Source organism: Mercenaria mercenaria, chromosome 17, assembly GCF_021730395.1.
Source record: "Mercenaria mercenaria strain notata chromosome 17, MADL_Memer_1, whole genome shotgun sequence".
Classification (NCBI taxonomy): Eukaryota; Metazoa; Mollusca; class Bivalvia; order Venerida; family Veneridae; genus Mercenaria; species Mercenaria mercenaria.
In genome coordinates this window covers 70145504-70169925 of record NC_069377.1, presented here as the reverse complement: position 1 = coordinate 70169925, position 24422 = coordinate 70145504, and the positions used below count along the sequence as shown (strand labels likewise).

Sequence of the window (24422 nt, the reverse complement as noted above, 5' to 3'; positions counted from 1 at the left end):
GTAAAAACCACACGAAAGGAAACATTACTTTATTATTTTGAAGAAAAGATAAACAGAATTTTTACAATTTATGATACAGTTGAAACTCGATATCTCGAACTTGCTTATCTAAAAAATCTTGAAGACATTTTCAAACCCTCTCGAAAACATGTGCGCAAAATAACAATAGTAGTAAAATTTCGCTTATCTCAAATTAAAACGCTCGATCTCTTGGAAGTTTCAATTGTTTATACAACATGGACAACACAAGAAAGACATACTAGTAATCATAAATGTTATTAAAAGAAGAAAAACAATTAAGCAATAACATTTTTATGGCTAGATAATTATGGCATTTATATAAATGAATATATCCATACAACAAAATTAAGCAGACTGTCAACAAGAGGGTCATGATGACCCTACATCGCTCATCTGTTAAATTTAGCCTTGCAATCATCAACATAAACATTCTGACCAAGTTTCATGAAGATAGGGTCACAAATGTGGCTTCTACAGTGTTAACAAGCTTTTCCTTTGATTTGAGTGGTGACATATTTTTTGACCACACATGACCCAGTTTCTAACTTGGCGTAGGAACCATCAAGATAAACATTCTGACAAAGTTTCATGAAGACAGAGCCATAAATGTGGCCCCCAAGAGTGTTAATAAGCTTTTCCTTTGATTTTACCACGTGACCTACTTTTTCAACCCATATGACCCAGATTTCAACCTGGCCTAGAAATCATCAAGATAAACATTCTGACCAAGTTTCATGAAGATAGGGTAAAAAATGTGGCCTCTAGGGTGTTAACAAGCTTTTCCTTTGATTTGACCTGGTGACCTAATTTTTTTAACTCACATGACCCAGTTTCTAACTTGGCCTGGGAATCATCAAGATAAACATTCTGACCAAGTTTCATGAAGATAGAGTCATAAATGTGGCCTCAAGAGTGTTAACAAGCTTTTCCTTTGATTTGACCAGGTGACCTACTTTTTGACCCCATATGACCCAGATTTCAAACTGGCCTAGGAATCATCACCTAGTGACCTAGTTTTTGACCCCACATGGCCCAGTTTCTAACTTGGCATAGAAATCATCAAGATAAACATTCTGACCAAGTTTCATGGAGGTAGGGTCATAAATGTGGCCTCTATAGTGTTGAGAAGCTTTTCCTTTGATTTGACCAGGTGGCCTAGTTTTTGACCCCATTTGACCTAGTTTCTAACATGGCCTACAGATCATCAAGATAAACATTCTGTGCAAGTTTGTATCAAATCAAAGCATAAATGAAACCTCTATATGGCTGAAAGTGCCAAAATAGAAAAGTCTGCCCCTTTCAGGGCAATAACTGTAGAACCCATGAAGAAATCTAGCCGGTTTTCAAAAGGAACCGAGATCTTATTGTGACTTAAGTTGTGTGTAAGTGTAGTTAAAATCAAACGTAAAGTGTCACTTCTATCGTGTTCACAAGGTACAAATTAACTAATTTTGGCTCTTTCAGTGGTCAATCAGGGGCCGTAACTCCGGAACCTATGATTGGATCTGATGGATTCATCATGGAATCCAAGATCTATTGTTGTTAAAGATATTTTGCAAGTTTGTATCAATAGAAACCATAAATGAAGTCTCTATATGGCTGCAAAAGCCAAAGTAGCAAATTTTGGCCCTTTAAGTGGCCATAACTTCGGAATCTATGATGGGATCTGGCCAGTTATCGAAAGGAACCGAGATATTATGCCAATAAAAGTTGTGTGAAGGTATGATTAAAACTGATTGCAAAATGTGATCTCTACCATGTTCACAAGCCAAAATAGCAAATTCTGGCCCTTTAAGGGGCCATAACTCTGGAACCCATGATGGGATCTGGCCAGTTTTCGAAAGGAATTATGGACGAACGACGTACTGCTGATGACAGATGAAGGGCAATCACAAAAGCTCACCTTGTCACTATGTGACAGGTGAGCTAATAAAAATATTCAAAATTGTTCCTCCTCTGCAAACATGAATCAAGCATGTAGTAATGTGGAAGCACATTAGTAGCAATTTTTTAAAAATCTAAAACAATAGATGTTGCTAAAATGCTGGTAACACCATTTTTAAGTTGAAATGCTAGTAATAGTATTTCAAGCCTAGCCAGTGAATATTCAATTAATAGTTTCTGTTACTTGACAACACAGTTAATCTATTGTGCAATTTTGAAGGTGGACTATGATCTTGCATCTTCAACAAACTTTATTTTTCCCCATACATGGTAAGATAAGTAAAATTTTTTACAATCATATTCCTTTGGCATGGCATTGTTATATTTATTATTAAGAAAGGTATTGCTAAAATAAATGGACAATATTTTGGTGCCGAGACGTGCTTCACGAAACTGAGATCATTGAATAAAGTTTTATGACAAAATTATTTACAACAATATAAAATGGAGAATTGAAATACTACACCTGCACAGGTTCAAACAGAATTCTGTTACTCTGTACACTCTATGATAGTAAAATTACCTATTCCTGCAAAATTCAACAAGTGGGCCATAGTTGCCCTTAGTCACTTACCTGACCTTTATTATATGACCTTAAAATTATATATAAAACACTGAATCATGTAATGTAATGGCTGTGTTTAGTATGAAAAACATCAAACAAGTCAAGTGCACCCATTTGAACAAATCTAAGGGAAGATGTTACAACTACAAACTAAGTTTATCTGCCAAGTAGTTCCAGAAAAAGTCATTTAAAGATATTTCTAATTTTAGCTCTACTGTCCCCTTTAAAAGACAAAGTGCCATTTGAAGAAATTTAATAGAGGACTTTATAAGAATGCTACAGTCCAAGTCTGATGAAGATCCACCAAGCGCTTCAAGAGAAGCTATTTAAAGGTATTCTATTTTTAGCTCTAGTGGCCCCCAAAATAGAGCTTAGTGCCCCTATCTGAACAAAATGAAGAGAAGACCTTATGATTCTATCTAACAACTGGATGAGATCTACCAAGCAGTGCATGAGCAGAAGCTGTTTCAAGGCATTTTATATTTTTTTGTGCTAGAGGCCTCTAAAAGGGGCCAAGTGTCCCCATATGAAAGAACCTAATAAAGATGCTACAGATCAAGTTTGATGAAGATCCATCATGTGGTTCATGAGAAGAAGTCATTTTAATGTATCTCTTATTTTTGCTCTAGCTCACTCTACAAGTGGCCAAAAGTGGCCCCCATTTGAACAAATTTTAAACAAAACCTTTCAATGATGAACTAAATATCAAATTTGATGGAGATTCATTATGCAGTTCAAGAGAAAAAGTCATTTAAATGTTTTTTTCTATTCTTAGCTCTAGGAGGCCCTAAATAGGGACCAAGTGCTCCCATTAGAACTTATCTGAGAAAGGACCATATAACAATACTAAAGATCAAGTCTGATGAAGATCCATCATGCCGTTCATAAGAAGAAGTTGTTTAAAGGTTTTTCAAATTTTTAGCTGTAGCTGCATCTTTAAGGGTCAAGTGCCTTCTTCAACTTCTGTTGTTTCTCAGACAAATATTTTTAAGGATTTTCCTATTGGTTGTCATGGCAACCAGTATTCAGCATGGATGATCCAGATTTGAAGGAATCTGAAAGGTGACCTTCCAAGCACATGTACCTACTATATCTGTGAGGTTTGGTTGAATTTGGCACAATGGTATAGGAGGAGAATTTCTTTAAAGATACTGTAGATGACAGATGGATGACACATATTCAACAATCCTAAAAGCTCACAATGAGCAATTTGCAACAAATGATGAAGGATAGGACAAAACAAATCAGTGAACTGACGTTACTGTTAGTCCACATACTTTGGATAAAAAAAACTAACATAAAAGACTTAGCAGAGTTGAAGAACATAGGGACTGATACTGTTTACAGTAGTCTAACCAACAAATGACTATAACCAAGAAATTTCTTATTTAAATAAATAAGTATAATTTACAAAAATATATTAATGCAAAATAATTGGAAGTATCCTTTTTTCACATTTTGTGTCAACAAAGTATACAAACACTCCAGACAAAGTTTACAGTATTTTTTAAGAGCCGTATTGTTGGGGTACAATATGTCTTTGTCAACTACTGTAAAAGGAGAAATTTTTGCGCGGGTTAAATTTTCGCTATATTTGCTCGTGAAAATTCTCGCTTAAATATTGACCATAAGTACAAATCGTTTCATTACACATACCTTCCCCAACATATCAAAAGGAAATGGCCATATTTACAAAATTTGCTAAGTTTAGTGTTTCCATAATAACCAAAAATAGTATAATTCTAAGACGACCAGAAAAAACAACATATTAATTGTTTAATTAGAACAGTGTGGCAACATTTGTGTTTGCAGTGTGTTTATTAAACAAACACTGACATATCTGCCCCTGGATTTAGAGTATATGTAACACCATGTTTGTTACAGGTAAAGAGTTGTCAAGCATTATAGGTAATTAGAGGGTGTTAAAACATCCACACAATTAATAGCGATTGATCTTTACAGTAGACATTCTAAAGGTAACGCTTTATGATGTGTAACTTTTATGTACACCTGTCTTCAGAAAAAGCTGAAATAAGCAGATCAACTTTTTTTTACAATTTCACGAATATGAAACCTCGCGAACATATTCAATATTTCAAATTCGCGAAATTTTGACCCAGCAAAAATATGTCCTTTAACAGTAAAATAAAACTTATTTCATATCTTATCTTGTCTTATCTAGTGAACTATCTAGTGGATAGTCTTCTTTACGAATTCACCAGCCATAGCTACAGGTAATTCTGGGTAACATTTCTTGACTGCTTTAAATTCTTGCGTGACATAGTTTGCAAGAATAAGCAAAAATAAGACCATTTTGAACATCATCCAATCTACTTAACTAGTTTTATATCCATGTGAACAGAACACCTGAACACTTCACCACTTCTAAGGACTACAAAACAAATACATTTTATCAACACTTTTTTGACTTTACAAACATAATTTGTAAAACTAATCTTAATTCAAAACTTAACAAAATAAATAATTAAAATTGCAGAGTGAAATCACTTAACTAATATTAAAACATATGCTTTTTTTTCTAAAAGATATAATAGATTGATTTATAGTAACAGACATAGAGGATATCTGTGTGTTTCAGTATAAGGTCAAAATATCTTTCACCAAGTTAACACCAGATGCAGTATTTTTACAGCACAGTAAAGAGTGAAAATGTAAATGATGGTGTTCCAGAGTGATAGGTATTTCAATCCTACATATGAAAAAAACACATCTCTTTTCATTTAATGTTTTAAGGTAGAATGCGACACTTTGCGAACTTTCGCGTAGCATCTTGAAATTTGGCATGTGAGAAGTTGACCACATTTCAAACATTTTTAATATCATGCTTTAAAGCCGAAAAATGCAGCGAAACTGAACGTCCATTTTTAGTCAAAAACAATGATTTTCTTTCCATTTTTCAAATATTTGTTGGCGTAAAACAATGGTTTTTATATCAGCATAAAGGAAAAATTAATTCTCTTTGAATAGTGTAGAATTTAAGAAAATTTGTTGGCTGGTGCCATTGCAGTACCCGTAACAGTTGCCAATGATACACGGTAACATCATTTTCAAAAGCGGGCTTTGGTGGTCAACTTTGACGTCTCATGTACAAAAACTGGTTGGCTCTATTGGTATAAAATAAACTGCACCTTGTTTGAAATATGGTCAATTTCACACATGCCAAATTTCAAGAGGCTACTTGAAATTTCACAAAGTGTCGCATTCTACCTTAACTTAATTCTACCATACAGAAATCATGCAATATTTTTATCACATGCTTTTCAGTGAATTATGGAAATATTAGAGTGAAATATATCTGGTATTTTCACAGTGATAAATACTAAATATATTTTTCACTGGTAAAAAACTATAAAATGGGTAAATTTAGTCAAAACATAAAAATTGTTTCTTTTATATACACGCAAGATCAAAATATCTATAACTCATAAACACCTTATCTTACATTTTCACTTGTAGCTAAGCCACTTATGAAAATATTGCATCTGGTGTTCACCCGTGTAAGATATTTAAATCTTACACTGAAACAAACAAACATCCTCTCTCTCTTGATGGTCTGCCAAGACACAGTGAAACTTTTCATTATGACAATCTGTCCGTATCAGCTTTTCTCATCAACACTTTAACAGTTATTTTAAAGTGACTAACTTTCACATTTTAGGCAAAAAATAATTTATTTCAAAAATCCATAAAAAGTGAGGACTCTGAAAGTGACTTGTGGTACAAACTTTTTGACATATGATTTTTGCAAGATATTCTTAAAAATTACCAAAAATATTGTGAAGAAGGTAGCAAAACCATTGCAACACTTTTGAAATAATGCAGACAGTTTTACATTCTTTATTGCACTTTTACCAACATCTAACTTTTATGTTCCCCCACTTTATCTTTTTTCAGCATCATATATACAATCTATGCCAATTTTGGTGGAAGTAAACATGGTGGATAATTTCACCCAAACTTTGGGCAAGTGGCTTTAAAGGGAACAACATTGTGTATTTTGCATTTCAAAAACTTTGTGACAGGTGAGCTAAAAAAAACATACCAAAGCTGTATATGTCAACACAAAATTACCACTGCAAACCAAACAATCTTAAAGGCAATCTGTCTTTTCATAGCAGCCTTTTATCATGACTATTAAAGTACACTCTATTTAGTAACTTATGTCCAAAACAGGTTAATGTCATTTTTTCATGAGGTAACTAAACAAGATCATGATTTTAAATGTATCAGATTTCCAAGTAACGATCTGTTACTTTTGCTCTTTATAGTATATATGCCATCAATAAAATTCCTCTATACAGAAAAGTCCTCCAAACAAAAATTAGCTCTGCTCACCAGCTGTCCGGTTTAGAGGGGTTCAGCTGTACATGCATCTATTTTTGAGAATCAACTCGTATCCATACCTGCTCATTTTCACTGATATCTAAGATATGGTATGTGCCATATATATGGTTTGATAGTTAAATATGAAATACAAGATGAACAAACATCTAAATATCTAAACAATGAAAATGAACATGCAATTAACAATTACAAAAACTATTTAAAATACAACAACTTCTTGAACAATTACAAAAACTATTTAAAATACAAAAACTTCTTGATATGATAGAACAAAAACTGTAATGAATATCAATAATGAAAAATCTTAAATTTCTCTTCAATCCTAAAGCTGGCACAGTCAATCAGCTTCATCTAAAAGATAAAGTATATTTAAAAAGGAATGTCTCTTGAACTAAGCAAGCATTTTCACTGCACTAGTGTGTCACCAGTGTATATCTGGTACCAAGGTTATGAAACTAAAGTTCTAAACCAGTCAAAAAACTCCAGCACCTGACTGGTTGTTTCTGATCACATAATTAAGAAATAATGTATAGAAAAACCGTGTTTTAACATTATAAATACACGGAAAGGGGTTAAACGTCCACAGAATAATTTCAGTGAATTATTCTGGCGACGTATAACCATTTTTTAGTGTATAAATTCAGGCAAAACACGATTTTGCTATACATTATTTGGATTGTAATATGCCCTTAATCTAAAATAAAATATAGCAATGCTCTTTCTTGGTCGCATCTAAGACATTGACATCATCGCATGTTAATGTGATGTCATTTTAGCGTAAATGTGTTTTAACAGAAGCAAGCATATCAGAATGGAAATTGACTAATGGCAACAGCGCGTTTTTGGACTGGTCTCAATTTTATAACTTTGGAGCCAGTACTACTTGACATATTCGTAAAATCGTCAAGGGCATTAAGTTCCCTACAATCAAATAAAGAGATTTTTTGTGCTGGAATCTAAAGCTAAGCTTACTGGACATCTCACAAAAATGCTACAGTACATAAATATGTATTACGCAAATATGATAAACCACTAATAGCAGAATTCAAAAACAAGGAAATGTAAAATTTCACTCTAGTTCATGCAATTCTAGGTTAAAACCAATGATAAATAATAAAATGTCTATTAAAAAATTGACTTTCATCTGTAAGATCAAAGTATGACCTTTGACATCCAAGGCTTTCCATAACAGTTGTTTTTTAATGCCATTCCACTACTCTATACTAATCTATTTTAGACTACTGTAAAACAAGTTCTACAACATATACTAATCACTCTCAACCTCTCATTCATGATGGTATCAATTAAAACTAGGGTGCATGAATGCTAAGTGCCAAACAAGGGAGCTACTGGTACCCCTTTTCACTTTTTTTGTATTGTGTAGCCAGGAAACAAACCCCTACCTCACACACTGGATGTGTGGTTTTTACCACAAGGCTATGTCAATCAAGCTCTCTGTGATTCTCCTCAATATTGAAACACTCCAAAACATCTATGACAGAGACAGTGAACACCGGATTCCATTCTTAAATTCTAAATGTACATGTACCAAGTTTCATCAGAGAATGCCGCTATTTGTGGCTCTAAAAAACGTTTTGTTGAACACATCTTGGGAATATGATCCGTAACATTTGAACACAAGAGTTGATCATTTATGAACACTGTGGATTTATATTTATACTAATACCATATTGCTGTACAAAAGAAAGTCCAATATTTCAGTATAAATTCCAAAATTTCACTGCAAAAACTTTTACTGTGAAATCATTTAATTTCTAGGGCATAGCATTTTGTGGCATTTATTAGGATTTCATTTTATGGATTGACTCAACCACAAAATCCACAAACAAGAGCTGTCTGATGACAGCGCGCTCGACTATTCGAAGAATTGATTGAAGAATGGGGTCAAAATATTTCCACGGATATTCAGACTAAAGAAATAAATAGATTAGACAAACAATGTTCCTGTATTACTTTGATTTCGATAAGTCTTGCACTAAATGGCAATATATGAGGCAATTTCAAAGTCCAAAAAGGACAATAATTCAGCCAAAATAGACGACAGAGTTATTTCCTACAGATAGAGACTATTATACTAAACAAGTGATAAAAGTTTCAAAGCCATATGTCAAACACTTTATAAAAATAAGAACTGGTACGAAAAACTTAACAAAGATTTCTAAGTCAAAAGGGGCCATAATTCAGCCAAAATCCTTGATGGAGTTATGTACTCTTGCCTATAACTGGACATGGTGATGGTAAACAGGTGTTGAAAGTTTCAAAGCTTTATCTGAAAAGACTTTGTCAAAATATGAACTGGTACGAAATATTAACCAAGATTTCTAAGTCAAAAGGGGCCATAATTCAGCCAAAATCCCTGATGGAGTTATGTACTCTTGCCTATAACTGGCCATGGTGATGGTAAACAAGTGTTGAAAGTTTCAAAGCTTTATCTTAAAAGACTTTGTCAAAATATGAACTGGTACGAAAAACTTAACCATGATTTCTAAGTCAAAAGGGGCCATAATTCAGCCAAAATCATTGATGGAGTTATGTGCTCTTGCCTATAACTGGCCATGATGATGGTAAACAAGTGTTGAAAGTTTCAAAGCTTTATCTTAAAAGACTTTGTCAAAATATGAACTGGTACGAAAAACTTAACCATGATTTCTAAGTCAAAAGGGGCCATAATTCAGCCAAAATCCCTGATGGAGTTATGTACTCTTGCCTATAACTGGCCATGATGATGGTAAACAAGTGTTGAAAGTTTCAAAGCTTTATCTTAAAAGACTTTGTCAAAATATGAACTGGTACGAAAAACTTAACCATAATTTCTAAGTCAAAAGGGGCCATAATTCAGCCAAAATCATTGATGGAGTTATGTGCTCTTGCCTATAACTGGCCATGATGATGGTAAACAAGTGTTGAAAGTTTCAAAGCTTTATCTCAAAAGACTTTGTCAAAATGTGGACTGGTACGAAAAACTTAACCAAGGTGTGACGCCGACGCCGACGCCGACGCCGACACCGACGCCGACGCTGACGCCGACGCCGTGGTGAGTAGGATAGCTCTACTTATTCTTCGAATAGTCGAGCTAAAAAGTAGTCCCCCACAAGTATTAATGATTTCTAAGTATAATATACTGTTTAACCTTTAGCCTGCTGGCGTCAAGTTATTCTGCCTTTGCAACCAGTACAGACAAAGATGAACCTGCATATCCATGCAGTCTGATCATAGTCTGCACTGGTCACTATTCATTCAGTAAATTTTCAGTGAACACCCCTTTGAATAATAATTGATACTGCCCAAACTAAATGATAGACTGGTCCATTTTAGAAATTTAGCAGGGTAAAGGTTAATGAATTAAACTCAATATTGCTAGAATTATTTTTGTAATGTCTGTTACTAAATGGTCCAAGACATAATATTGACTTCTTGAAATTCCACCAAATTGGTGCTTGCAAATTTAATTCAAAAATTATATTCTCGGGTCCATTTATTATTTGCCCTTTCACCGTCCTCAGTATAATCTGTCTCTGCTTCGTTCATCCATTTCTTCAACTTGGTATACATCTAAAACAGGAAAATATTAAATACTCTAAAAATAGATACAAGTTCAATTTGTTGGCACAACTTTGTTTTTATTTCGCAAAAAGAAATTTATAAAGGCATGTAGACTGACTTTACAGATATGAGATGCATTTTTTCATTGAAAGAAAAACTTTTGGATTGATACAAACATGAAATCTATGAAAATAAGCTCACCATGAATACGGATTTTATAGAATTCCAATTTATATTTTCTTTATCAAACTTAGAGCCACTGCCAAGGTGAATTAAGAAAAGTAAATTTATATCATTACAGAGTCCAAGTGCTGAAAGTCCAACGAAATCTGATAGAGCCATCTGGCATCTTACTTTAATTTTTTCTATATGTGCACCAATGTAATGAAGAATTACAATAACATTATCAATTTGGTTGGATCATGACATAGTGCTTTAAGGAGCTATCTGTTTTGCTATAATCATTTGTGAGCTGATGTTTAAAATGTACAAGTTTTGTAATGCACCATGTATTTACAGTACAGATATATTACCTCATTGAACAATGACTCATCTGTGGCCACAGTGTCAATTTTCTTCTTATCATCATCAAGATCCTCCAGCTGAAAATAAACCATACTTCAATCAGTTTTCCAGCAGAGACAGCAGCTATACCTACATGTTTGTTTAAGAGGAAATACAACAAAAAGACCATACTGACGTTGTAATTTATCAACAAGAGGTCAAAAACAGCCCAAGTTGCTCACCTGAGGATGACTTTGACCTTTTGAACTTCCTTTTGACCAAGTTTGGTGAATATCTATTAAGCCGCTCATTACAAATACCATAAAGCCTTTTCTATATCTTGCTTGATGGCCAAACGATGTGTTAAGATGTGTAACCATTAAAGCAAACTTGAGAGGTCAACCACGAGTAATACAGATCAAGTTAAGTCTATCAAGTCTATGTAGAAACATTTAAATAAAATTGAGAAAAGTCCTTTCAAGGATACTAAGGTCCAAGTTTAGCTAAGATCTTTCAAGCTGTTCACCTGAAGAAGTTATTTCACAAGAGCTGTCGTAGGTCAGCAACACTTAACTATCCAACAGCCTTGTCAGCTGAATGAATATAAATTCCAACCACTTACAAGATTCCCTGAAAACTAACATTGCAGAAGTAACAGCTTCTGTAAGTAAGATTCTATGCAAACTGACATTGCATCAGCAACAGCCTCTGTAAACAAGATTCCACATAAGCTTACATTGCATCAGCAACATCCTCTGAAAACAAGATTCTATGTAAAATAACGCTCAAGAGTGAAAGCCTCTATAAACAAGATTCTATGTATACTAACAGTGCAAGAGTAACAGCATCTGACAACAAGATTCTACAGATACTAACATTGCAAGGGAAACATCCTCTGTAAACAAGATTCTATATATACTAACATTGCAAGAGTAACAGCCTCTGTAAACAAGATTCTACATATACTAACATTGCAAGAGAAACAGACTTTTTAAACAAGATTCTACAAATACTAACAGCCTCTGTAAACAAGATTCTAATATACTGACAATGCAAGAGCAATAGCCACTGTGAACAAAATTCTATGTATACTAACACGGCAAGAACAATAGCCTCTAAAAACAAGATTCTATGTATACTAACATTGCAAAAGTAACAGCCTCTGTAAACAAGAGGACCATGATGGTCCTGAATCGCTCACCTATCTCCACATGACCCAGTGTTCAACTGAGTATGACATCGTTATTTCTATTATTTGACATAGTGACCTAGTTTTTGAGCACATGTGACCTAGATATCATCAAGATAAAAAATTATGACCAATTTTCATGAAGATCCATTGAAAAACATGGCCTCTAGAGAGGTCACAAGGTTTTTCTATTATTTGACCTAATGACCTAGTTTTTGAAGGCACGTGACCCACTTTTAAATTTGACCTAGATATCATCAAGGTGAACATTCTCACCAATTTTCATGAAGATCTCGTGAAAAATATGGCCTCTAAAGAGGTCACAAGGTTTTTCTATTTTTCGACCTACTGACCTAGTTTTTCACCGCACATGACCCAGTTACAAACCTGACCTAGATATCATCAAGCTGAACATTCTCACCAATTTTCATGAAGATCCATTGAGAAATATGGCCTCTAGAGAGGTCACAAGGTTTTTTCTATTTTTAGACCTAGTTTTTGACCCCATGTGACCCAGTTTTGAATCTGACTTAGATATCATCAAGATGAACATTCTGACCAATATTCATGAAGATCTCATGAAAAATATGGCCTCTAGAGAGGTCACAAGGTTTTTCTATTTTTAGATCTACTGACCTAGTTTTTAACCCACGTGACCCAGTTTTCAAACTTGACCTAGATATCTTCAAGTAAACATTCTGACCAATTTTCATGAAGATCCATTGAAAAATATCGCCTCTAGAGAGGTCACAAGGTTTTTCTATTTTTAGACCTACTGACCTAGTTTTTGACCGCACATGACCCAGTTTCGAACTCGAACTAGATATCATCAAGGTGAACATTCTGACCAATTTTCATGAAGATCCATTGAGAAATATGGCCAGTAGAGAGGTCACAAGGTTTTTCTATTTTTAGACCTACTGACCTAGTTTTTGACCCCACATGACCCAGTTTCGAACTTGACCTAGATATCATCAAGGTGAACATTCTGACCAATATTCATGAAGATCTCATGAAAAATATGGCCTCTAGAGAGGTCACAAGGTTTTTCTATTTTTAGATCTACTGACCTAGTTTTTAACCCCACGTGACCCAGTTTCGAACTTGACCTAGATATCATCAAAATGAACATTCTGACCAATTTTCATGAAGATGCATTGAGAAATATGGCCTCTAGAGAGGTCACAAGGATTTTCTATTTTTAGACCTAATGACCTAGTTTTTGACCCTACGTGACCCAGTTTCGAACTTGACCTAGATATCATCAAGGTAAACATTCTGACCAATATTCATGAAGATCTCATGAAAAATATGGCCTCTAGAGAGGTCACAAGGTTTTTCTATTTTTAGACCTACTGACCTAGTTTTTGACCCCACGTAACCCAGTTTCGAACTTGACCTAGATATCATCAAGGTGAACATTCTGACCAATTTTCATGAAGATCTTGTGAAATATATGGCCTCTAGAGAGGTCACAAGGTTTTTCTATTTTTAGACCTACTGACCTAGTTTTTGATGGCACGTGACCCAGTTTCGAACTTGGCCTAGATATCATCAAGATGAACATTCTGACCAACTTTCATAAAGATCCCATGAAAAATGTGACCTCTAGAGTGGTCACAAGCAAAAGTTTACGGACGCACGGACGGACGACAGACGACGGACACTGCGCGATCACAAAAGCTCACCTTGTCACTTTGTGACAGGTGAGCTAAAAAGATTCAACATATACTAACACTGCAAGAGTAACAGCTACAACAATTTTCTACATATACTAACATTGCAAGAGAAACAGACTTTGTAAACAAGATTCTACATACACTAACAGCCTATGTAAACAAGATTCTGCATATACTGACAATGCAAGAGCAATAACCACTTTGAACAAAATTCTACATATACTAACATTGCAAGAGCAATAGCCTCTATAAACAATATTCTACATATCCTAAGCTTGCAAGAGCTACAGCCTCTGTAAACAATATTCTACATATCCTAAGCTTGCAAGAGCTACAGTATCTGTAAACAAGATTCTACATATACTAACACTGCAAGAGCTACAGTATCTGTAAACAAGATTCTATGTTTACTAACATTGCAAGAGCAATAGCTTCTGTAAACAAGATTCTACATATACTAACATTGCAAGAGAAACAGCTTCTGTAAACAAGATTCTATGTTTACTAACATTGCAAGAGCAATAGCTTCTGTAAACAATATTCTACATATACTAACATTGCAAGAGAAACAGCTTCTGTAAACAAGATTCTATGTTTACTAACATTGCAAGAGCAATAGCTTCTGAAAACAAGATTCTACATATACTAACATTTCAAGAGAAACAGCTTCTGAAAACAAGATTCTACATATACTAACATTGCAAGAGCAATAGCTTCTGAAAACAAAATTCTACATATACTAACATTGCAAGAGCAATAGCTTCTGAAAACAAGATTCTACATATACTAACATTGCAAGAGCAACAGCTTCTGAAAACAAGATTCTACATATACTAACATCGCAAGAGCAACAGCTTCTGAAAACAAGATTCTACATATACTAACATTGCAAGAGCAACAGCTTCTGAAAACAAGATTCTACATATACTAACATTGCAAGAGCAACAGCTTCTGAAAACAAGATTCTACATACACTAACATTGCAAGAGCAACAGCTTCTGGAAACAAGATTCTACATATACTAACATTGCAAGAGCAAGAGCTTCTGGAAACAAGATTCTATGTTTACTAACATTGCAAGAGCAAGAGCTTCTGAAAACAAGATTCTACATATACTAACACTGCAAGAGCTACAGTATCTGTAAACAAGATTCTATGTTCACTAACATTGCAAGAGCAAGAGCTTCTGAAAACAAGATTCTACAGATACTAACACTGCAAGAGCAACAACCCCTGTAAACAAGATTCAATGCATACTAACAATGCAAGAGCTATAGACTCTGTAAACAAGAATTTATATACATGTTTACTAACACTGCAAGAGCTACAGCCTATGTAAACAAGATTTTACATATACTAACATTGTAAGAGCAATAGGCTCTGTTAACAAGATTCTACATACACTAACATTGCAAGGGTAACAGCCTCAGTCTGTAAACCAAATAAAGTTCAGTCTTCACTGCTGTGTAGCTGTAAAAAGGTTGTGATGTACCACAAAATGTAAGGGAAAAAGTGAACCAACTGGGTAGAAAAGTATGTCAGAATGTTGCTACAAACATTATTTAGTACTTAGATGTAAGATTCATTTATTTACCATTTCCTTGCATCTATGGTATAGATAATGCCCAAAATGATACAGGTTATGGAAAAGCTTCGTTCTTGGGTGACAGAAACATCCCATGTAATACTGGACAGGGGGTAACTCTTCAATGTCTTCCTCTTCCTCTTTGACAACCTAAAATATATCATCATGAAATATAACCTTAAGCTATGTATACAGCTAAAATTCAAAGTACATTTAACGATAAAGCATTCCATTGTTTATTATGCATGCCAAACAATCTCATAAGTTATTTAAATGGAACTAAACCTTTTTGTGGATTTCTTAGAGTCAGTTAGCTTAAGCAAGGACTCAAGGTAATAAATTAACCAGACTCTTTAACTCCTGCATTTGATTGGTTGATCTTGAGGGCAACCTGAAGTTTGACCAATGGCAAGGCTAGATTCTGAGACTAGTCTTAAAACTCATGTCAAAAGCCTTGGAGTCAATTTCGGTATTTCTAAATATAAGAGCTGTCCATAAGACAGTGTGTTGGCCTATTCAACAGCTTCTAAGTGGAATAAGGGCAATAACTTGGCAAGACTTATATAACCAAGTTATTTCATTACACATAATAACAAATTTCTAACTTGGTTATTCTAGTAGCTGATGACTGGAAGCATTGTGTGAGGTTTCAGTCCAATACATATAATACAGTTTTTACTGGAAAACAGCTTATAACAAGTTTCTCACAAAACTTTAACCGAATTTTCTTGAACTGAATAAGAACACTCTGAACTAAATTTAACCAGGAGTTGTCTAACTTTTTGGGTTTTTTTTTCAGTACGTCTGATGACTGGGAAGAATTGTGTGAGATACATCTTTATAGTTGCTTGAAAAATGTAACTGTAATTTTTTTAATCAAGAAAGGGACATAATTTGAATAAGATTCAATCAAGATTTATTACTTTGTTCTTTCAGTAGGTGTGATGGCAAGGAAGGCTTGTGTAAAGTTTCAACCCAATACATGCAATACCTACTGAGATATTAACCTGCTAAATTTCTAAAATGGACTGGTCTATCATTCAATTTGGTTAGTACCATTTATTTTTTGAAGAGGTTTTCACTGAAACTTTACCGACTCAATAGGGAACAGTGCAGATGAGCCTGCACGGATGTGCAAGCTGATCAGCGACCTTGGTCTGCAACGGTCGCAAGGGCAGATTCACATGCCCCCAACAGGCTAAAGGTTTTAATCAAGGTGTGAAGCTGATGCTAACAGCTGAATGAGTAGAATAGCTCTCACTACTGAAATAGTCGAGATTAAAATGTGATGCACATCTGCAGTTAGTGTGTAAAACTTGATTTTGGAATCCCTTTATTAATGTACTAGTAGTTCATCCCTCAAAACATTTGCGGCAGACTGACTCAACACATTACTACACATACCATCTCAAACGTCTCCCTGTTATATGGCTCGCCTTCTAGTCTGACAATTACCGACCAAGGACGGTTTTCTCTATTACACACCTGTTAAATCAGTAAAATATATTAGCAAAGATAGTCAAACATTATACTGCTGTTCAGATTTTAGAGATAGTACCTATTTTTTTCAAAACATAGGTTTGAAGTTAAAAAGCTTTGAAATACAGGCAAATGTCCATATATTTCTCAAAAATACATATATTTGCAATATTTTAACCAGAAGTGGATAGTTATGAGCATTTAATATTTTCATATTAAAGAAAATTTTATTATCAAGGAAATGTAACTCTTCTTGAACATGTGGAGCAGAAACATCAATGGGATATAATATATTGGATATTTTCTCTTTGGGTGTATTTCATTTTACATTCAACAGTGATGTGATTGCTAAATAAACATCCATTATGCTGTTCATTAACAAGAGGACCATGATGGTCCTGAATCGCTCACCTCTTCCCACATGACCCAGTTTTGAGTATGAAGTCGTTTTTTTCTATTATTTGTGACCTAGTTTTTAACTTGACCTAGATATTATCAAGATAAAAATTCTGACCAATTTTCATGAAGATCCATTGAAAAATATGGTCTCTATAGAGAGGTCACAAGGTTTTTCTATTATTTGACCTATTGACCTAGTTTTCGAAGGTAGGTGACCCTGTTTTAAACTTTAACTAGATATCATCAAGGTGAACATTCTCACTAATTTTCATGAAGATCTCATGAAATATATGGCCTCTAGAGAGGTCAAAAGATTTTAATAATTTTATACCTACTGACCTAGTTTTTGATCGCAGTTGACCAAGTTTCAAACTTGACCTAGATATCATCAGATAAACATTCGCCAAACTTTCATCAGACCCCATAAAATAGGCCCTCTAGAGGGGTAAAAAGGGTTTTTTTTTTTTTTTGACCTCTGACCATTTTTTTAACACGTGCCCCAATTTCAAACTTGACCTATTTCAAAAGGGAACATTCTCCCAAATTTTTTATAGATCCATGACAGTATGGCCTCTAAGAGTCACAAGTTTTTTCTATTTTACCCCTACTGACCTTTTTTGCCCGCACGCCCCCTTTTTGAACTTGACCTAATTCATCAAGAAACATTCAACCTTTTTCATCCGATCCAAAAAAATAGGCCTTTAGAGGGGCCCCAAAAGGTTTTTCTATTATTTCCCTACTGCCTATTTTTGACACTTACCCATTTTTCGAATTTGACCTGATTCACAAATGAACTTCGAAAAACTTTCATACAATCCCTAAAAAATATGCCTCTAAGAGTCAAATTTTTTTTATTATTTACCTAGACCTTTTTTTTTAAGGCCGTGACCCTTTTTTCAATTTGACCTAGATTAAAAGGGACTTCGCCCAATTTTATAAGACCTTTCCCAAAATTGGCCTCTAGAGAGGTCCCCCAAAAGGTTTTCTTTTTTTAGCCCTACTGACCTAGTTTTTGACCGCACTGACCCTGTTTAAAAACGACCTAGATATCATCAAGGAACTTAAACCAAATTTTCATACGATCCCATAAAAAATATCCCCTTTAAAGGCAAAAGGTTTTTTTTCTATTATTTGACCTACTGACCTAGTTTTGGGCACATACCCTTTTTCGAACTTGACCTAATATCATCAAGATGACATTCGACCTTTTTCTACAGATCCCAAAAAAATATGGCCTCTAAGGGGCAAAAGGGTTTTTTTTATTTGACCTACGGACCTAGTTTTTGATGGCACGTGATCACTTTCAAATTTAACCAATTCATAAGGTGAACATTCGAACTTTTTTCTGAAATCTCATAAAATAGGGCCTCTAGAGAGGTACAAGGGTTTTTTTTTTTTACCTACACCCTATTTTGACCACACTGACCGGTTTTCGAACTTGACCTAATTCATAAAGATGAACATTCAGCCCAATTTTCAACAATCCCTGAAAAAGGGGCTTTAGAATTTTCAAAAGGGTTTTTTCTAAATTTGACCAAACGACCTAGTTTTTTAAGGCACATGACCTGTTTCAAACTTGACCTAGATACATCAAGTGAACATTCCCCAAATTTTCTGAAGATCTTGGAAATATAGGCCTCTAAGAGGCACAATTTTTTTTCTTTATTTGACCTCGCCTAGTTTTTGATGGACGGACCCGTTTTCGAACTTGACCTAATATCATAACTAAACTTCTCCCAATTTTCATGAAGACTTGTGAAAATAAGGCCCTCTAAGAGGTCAAAAAGGTTTTTTTCATTTTTAACTACTGCCCTATTTTTGATGGCACAGCCCCATTTCGAACTTGCCCTAGATATCATCAAGCTAAACATTTGACCAATTTTTATAAAGATTTGTAAATTTGGCCTCTGAAGGTCCAAATTTTCTTTTTGACCTACTGACCGTTTTTTGATGGCATGTCCCCCGTTTCGAATTTTGACCTAGATATCATCAAGATGAACATTCTGACCAACTTTCAAAAAATTTCCAAAAAAAGTGCCCTTTTAAAGTGGTCACAAGCAAAAGTTTACGGACGGACGCACGCACCCCCCCGGACCACAAACGGACGAGGGGACGACGGACACCGCCGTCCCAAAACTCACCTTGTCACTTTGTGACGGTGAGCTAAAAATTTAGAACATTGGAACATCAAAAACCTTAAATACATGCGTAACAAAAATGCAAATTCAAGCCGCCCGGGGATTTGATCCCCCCCTCTCACAAAGGAGCACAAACATTTCCTTATAACAGCTGTATCAAAGCTGGGCTTTTTAAGTAAATCCTTATTCTCTCCAAAACTACATTCGTGAACGGGAAAAATTTTTGGTCTCCTGAATACACTTATTCTTTTTTGGTAAGGGCAATTTCGTGTAAAAAAAGTAACCCAAATTTCTGTAACAAAGGCCGAACCCTGAGAGTGGGCTAATGTTGTTACTGGTAGTATACCCCTCCCATTTTTTCATTTTTTTTTTTTTTTTTTTCCCAAACTAAAACAGAGATTTTGTTCAACAATGAAATTGCATTCAATCGTCCTAATAAAACTTTGATTAAAATTATACAAGTATTTAAACCCAAATTTTTCTCTAAATTGAAGGGGTTTGCAAAAAAAAAATTTAAATAAAAACTCTTTTTTACAGCTGACACAAGATACTCCCCTGCTAATATTTTTTTTCCAGTAAATTTTTCCCCCGGCTTACCAAAACGGGCAACATGGGCGGTATTTTTGCCATGAAAAATTTGAATATGAAAATTTATATTTAAAATTCTAATTTATAGCGCAAATTGCACTAAAATTTTGTAACAAGGGGCGAAAAAACGTTCGATATTTACAGATAACTAGCCGGGCTAACCATGCACACGCTGGGTGATGTAATTTTTAAAGTATACTTCTTTTTGCTTTTAAAAGATATTAAATGTTCTGAGTTCAATAAGGTCTGAAGGGTTTACACTACAGGAAAAATTGCGCATTCAAAACTAAGGGAATTATTGGGACAGCCCCAAATTTGGGAAAAAGAAAACCCGTATTAAAAAATGCGTTCTTTTTTATTAAACCCCATTATTCTTTTTCAGACCTTTAACCCCTTAAAAAACCTGTCGTAGCCCCAAAGTCATGCACTTTAAATTTTCCCTTTTGATCATGTGCAGAGGGGCCCCAGACGGGGCCAAAAAATGTTTGAGCCATTTTACGGGGTCGTAGCAGGGTGGGTTGGCGGGGGTTTTGTTTCCCGCTTTGAACGCGTCAGATTTTGAAATGGGCCTGTGGCAGGTGGAAAAAGGGGGCAAATGTCCAAACTGAAAGGGGAAATATGGGGGGGGGGTTGGGAGGAACCCTCAATAGGTTTGGGGTATCCCCACAAGAAAATTTGAAATTAACCCTTGATACACCCTTTTGGGGGGCTTTTCTAACAAAAATTTTAGTTTTCACTTTTAAATACCCCTAGATTTTTTTTGTATTACAATACCAAAGTAAAATGACGGGTCACTTCAATTTTTCTTTCGGTCTGCCTCAGACTTTTTTTTTTTTTTTTTTTTGTTTCGTTTAAAACCCCGTTTTTCACAGTATTTCATCTTTAAAAACGGCGGGCATTTAACCTAACCTGTCCTGGTTCTGTACCAACAAACTTTTTTCTCCCAAGAACTGCCATTTCCCCCCAAACATAAATTACAAGGGGGGACAATGATTTCAGACCAATGTTTTTTTAAATAAAATCGTCACGGAAACATACCCCCCCCCGGGGATCCAACCGCGCCCCCCCGCGACCCTTTTAACCATCGCTCCCCTAGGGGCTAAGGGGGCGGGCTCATGCCTCGATAAATATAATCTGATATAATTCATTACGGTTATAAAAAAAATTCTAGAAAAATTTCGTTAAAAATAATCTATCATTCTGTTCTTAAAATTTTAAAATTTCATAACACACCGATATTTACCCAAAATTATACCCGGATACTTCCCTTTTTCTTTTACTACCAAAATCTCCAACCCAAAAATTTGTTTTCCCAAATTGTATGACACAGACATTTGCAGAAATTGGGCGTATCTACATTGATTTTACGGATATTACCTCTTATTTAATTTTTTCAAAAACAAGAGCTGTCTCCTAGGAGACATTTCCCCCCCGGGGATTTGAATGAGTATTTGGCCTTTTAAGTTTAGGACCTTTGACCTAGGGACTGGGTTTTCGCCGACACGTCGTTTTAACTGTCCACCTTCATGCTAGTTTTTTTAAAATCCATCTAATGACAAAGATAGGACCGGACCCGCCCATCAATGCACTATCATAAAAAATGCCCTTTTAAACGTCAAAGTTGACCTTCCCTTTTGAGCTGGGACCTGGGCTTGCCTGACACTTGGGTTTTCTGTGACACATCATCCCAAATTATTTGAAATCCTCCTTTGGTTACAAAAAATTGGCCCGGACACCCCCATCAATGCACAAAATCCTTTAATGTCTAATGGACCTTCCCTTTTTGACTACAGCCCGGGGTCTTGCGCGCGACCGTCGTTTTACTGGGAACCTTCAGCCAATTTTTAAAATCCATCCCGATACAAGAAGGCCGGGACCAAAAATTGGGGACAGACTGACAACTGACAGACCGCAACTGACAACGGTTAAAAAACATACCCCCCTTGGGGGCAAAAATTGTTTCTTTCGTAAAAGCGTCTAACAAGACGTCTATTTTTCGATTTAAAAAACTACAAGAAATACAATTTAATTTTTCGCCGATTTGTTTATTTCTCAAAAAATAAGAAAAAATCTTTTTTTAAAATCGTAGTTAAAAACAAACCTAAGAGCTTCTTTTCCCGATAATTTTCCGCTTACTGACTCAAATTCAACCGTTTCATCAAAAACCAAAGGGGGGGCCGTTTCTTTTTTTTTTGGACCTGAACGTAAGCAATTATTCGAACCATTCAAAATTCCCAAAAAGGTTACGTTTTTAGAAAAAATTGTATGAGATTTTCTTTTTTCGCCCTCGGATTTTTGCATCTTTTTTGACCTGGCCGATCTTCGTAGTTTTTTTTTTGGGTGAACCATACCCCGATTTTCACGCAAAGTCGAAAAAGCGTTTTTAAAAACAGGTCCGGTGTTGGGCGACAGTGCCCAGATGTAATTATATTATCTAAAAAGTCCCCCGCGGAAAAAATAATGTACTGCACATATCTTATTCGCCTTTAAAGAAGTGTCATAATTTTTTTTCACCAATGTGGAAAACTCTTTGTAAAACAGCCAATGTTTTAGAGGTACCTGACCAAAAAAATACTAGCAGTTTTTCTGGAACTTATTTGTTTTTGCTGATTTTACCAAGCGGGAAACCGCGCAATTCAAAAAATGCACAGCGCAAAAAATTTGTTATTTCGAAAGGATTTTAAAGTTTTTTTTTTAAAACCGCCCGGGGTAAAAAAGGGAAAATTTGGGCAAATAATTAATAGGCTTTTTTTTATTTGAATTTGTAATTTCATAATTCTATTTTTGACAAAGGGCAAAAAATTATCCCAAATCTTTGCGAAAATTTTTAAAAATCCCGCAAATCTTTAAACTTGTTTTGCCAAATGGTTACCGCGGAAGAAAATCTGGCTTTATTTAGATTTCACATTACCTTCAAAAATTTGACAGATTACATCGTATATTGGTCATGCAAAGGGGATGACATAACTAAACTTTCACCGAAAAGAACTCTTTAAAATTAGAGACAACTAAGGGAAATACATCATTCGCTGTTTTTGGGAGCCATTTAAGAAAAATGAAAATCAGGGATAGCAAGGACTCGTAAAACGCTTTCCCTTTAGAACTAAAAAACCCTTTCCAAAAATTTCTCCCTTTGTGATTTTTTGATATGAACTTAAAACGGGTTTTACCAGACTAATTGACTTCAACCGTTCTTTTATTTTTGCCCCTTTAAGCAGGGGGAATGGAAAAGACGTGAGCTTTGTCCAACAGCTTTAAAATTTTACAAGTTTTAAGGGGATTTCAATGTTGGGAAAATTAATTTACAAACACTTTTCTGTTCTAGAAGTAACTTTTCGCTGTAAATCATATTATCAAAGATAAACTGCTTCATTTTTTTCCATGTTTCTTAACAAGTCCATTGTTGCATTTTTACTTGTTCCCCCGGGTGCCTTTTTAAAACCCACTAATTAAAAAAATAAAAGTACACGAAAAACTAGACGCTACAGATTTAAATAACTTTTCTAATACTTTCTCCCATCTAGCACACATCTCACCTCTCTGTGACGGTTTTTATGCTTTTTTTTGGGTTTTAAAATCAAAATGCCTTACTACCTATGGGGAATTTCCGCTTTTGAAGACCCAGTGCCCCTTTTGCACTATTTCAATCCAAGTGGCACAGGGTAGATCCACCTTCCCTAAGCCTCTCCCAGAAAGAGTTTTAAAAACCCCCAATTTAAGAAGTTTTGAACCCAAAAAAGTTTTGAAACCCCGACAAAAAAGGGCAAGTCATTTAATCAAAACTTTTAAACCCTCACCCCAGAACCCCCCTTTGAAAATTTTGTTAGCATTTTAGTTGGGGGAACGGAACTTAAACTCGCAACCCTCTCTTTCACGTCAGCAATTTTTCATCTAGTCCAGCTTGTGACATAATTTTCTCTTTATTTTTATTTTATAATTTTTTCCCTTTTTCTAACGAGATTCACTGAAAAAGGGGTAACATTAACAATCAACCAAACAAAATTGTACGCTGAGAATTTTAAAAATGATAAAAAGTTTTTAAATTGCGCGGTAAAATATTCATCTGGGGAAAAGATTCTTTTTTTTTATTCCCATAGAACGTAGACAAGGGGGGGTCTGATGACCCCTATATCGCTCACCTGTTAAAATTGGCCTTGGGAACATCAAGATAAACATTCTGACCAATTTCATGAAGAAGGGCAAGCTTTTTTCCCTTTTATTAATGAGACCGATTTTTTTACCCCACATGACCTAGTTTTAAAAGGCCTAGGGAAACTCAAATAAACATCTACCAAATTCATGAAAATGGGCAAATGTGGCCTCAAGAATGTTAAAAAACTTTTCCTTGATCGACGGGTGACCTGTTTTTGATCCCATATACCCGTTTTGAACCGGCATGAAT

The 24422-nt window shown here is 35.0% G+C and overlaps 1 long non-coding RNA gene across 1 annotated transcript; it reads right to left on the bottom strand.

Moving 5' to 3' along the window:
* Nucleotides 1-14: 14 nt before the first annotated feature.
* Nucleotides 15-16916, bottom strand: LOC128550142 (uncharacterized). The gene is made up of 4 exons (XR_008368129.1): nt 16821-16916; nt 15426-15566; nt 10993-11061; nt 15-10468 (listed from the first exon to the last, which is right to left on the bottom strand). It is a non-coding gene; the product is annotated as an uncharacterized LOC128550142 (long non-coding RNA).
* Between the last annotated feature and the right edge of the window lie 7506 nt (nt 16917-24422).